The sequence below is a fragment of the Diachasma alloeum genome, unplaced genomic scaffold (assembly GCF_001412515.2).
Source record: "Diachasma alloeum isolate Michigan unplaced genomic scaffold, Dall2.0 Dall_scaffold_00306, whole genome shotgun sequence".
NCBI lineage: Eukaryota > Metazoa > Arthropoda > Insecta > Hymenoptera > Braconidae > Diachasma > Diachasma alloeum.
In genome coordinates this window covers 182068-183544 of record NW_021680445.1, presented here as the reverse complement: position 1 = coordinate 183544, position 1477 = coordinate 182068, and the positions used below count along the sequence as shown (strand labels likewise).

At 35.9% G+C, this 1477-nt stretch overlaps 1 protein-coding gene across 1 annotated transcript in view; it reads right to left on the bottom strand.

Annotated features, from left to right (window-relative positions):
• LOC107039709 overlaps window positions 1-1477 on the bottom strand; it is a 231473-nt gene that overhangs the window by 113090 nt on the left and 116906 nt on the right. The gene's annotated exons all lie outside the window — the stretch shown is intronic.

The following is a 1477-nucleotide window of genomic DNA, read 5'->3' as shown; positions in this document are numbered from 1 at the left end:
AACGCAGCTCGAGAAGCCACGTTATGTTATTCTGGGTTTTCAAACAGCACGAAAAAATAAGGATAAGAAAAATGCTAGCAATTTTGACCATTGCAGTATTGCAGATGTTAAATTATTCCTAAATTCCCAATGTTATCCATATGGAAATATAGATATAGATATGGCTAAGAATCATTATTCTATACTTTATGATATGTATTCAAAATTTCAATCATCATATTATGATCAGCAAGTGAATAACCCTTTATTAAGTAAAGCACTATTTTCAACGATTACCCCACTAGTGGTGATTGATTGTTCTAAACAAAATGAATCTTTGAAATTTGGACCGGTGGATGTCCGTTTAGAATTTGAAATGAGAATAAGTATTCCCACGGGCACTGCTGCTTACTGCCTCATTTTGCATGATCGAGTGGTGAATTATCATCCCATAAGTGGTGGGGTGAGAAAAATTGTTTAAAATTGGTTGGAGTAAGTGTATAAATTGAGTCGTTGAAAGTTCCAAAGTATCAGTCGCCATGGAGCTACTCGTGGATGTACAAGGTTTTCAAACGCTCTTCAACGAGTTCATCGTGAAAGAGTTTGCATACACAGTTTTGGATTCCGGAGCTAAGGAGCCGGCAGTGTGCTTTTTCAACCCCCCATTCGCATTCTCCAGTTTACCAGCAAAATATAGAAATGTGAATCTGTGGCTCGAGCGTCATCATCACGGACTTTCTTGGTACTACGGAGGTAGATCCTATGATCAGATTGGAGAATTTGTGCAAGAGTGGGAAAATATAAGTAAAATTTATGTGAAAGGTGAAAATAAAAAAGAGTGGTTGAAAAAAATTTCCGGTCCTGTATTAGCACCGCTAGTAGTGAATATTGAAGAATGCTATGATGATTGCCAATCACTCCCTCACTTCAAATATTTACCGCATCGTACATGTCCTTTCCATTGTTACTTGGATGAACCCAAGGTATGTGCTTAAAAAAATGTAGAACAACTCAAAAACTGGATACTGAAGAAAAGAATGGTACGATCGACTGATCGATCTATCAAGATTTACTATCAATTGAAGAACTTGAATTTAATGGATCCTGAGGATATTGCATATCTGCCCCATTCATTCGTGAGTTTCACCACCGCATCCAGTATTGATCAGGCTTGGGACAAGTTGACTGATGCTATGAGAGCTGACTGGGAGATTGCAAAATGCAGACGTTGTTGGAAACATTACCCAAGTAACAATGATAATGCTTTTGATGGACCACCTCCGATGATGAGCGATTGTGGGGATTGTAATAAATCTTCAAATATTTGAAAAAAAAAATACAATTTTCAATTAAAAATCAGATTTATTCATTTTTTTAACCAGTACATTGTAATATTTTTCAGTAACAATTTTTTATTAATTAAAAAATAAAATGAAAATATTGTGTATTTATTTTATCCATCCTCAAGTAAGTTGAGCTTCCTCATCTGCAGCTGCTG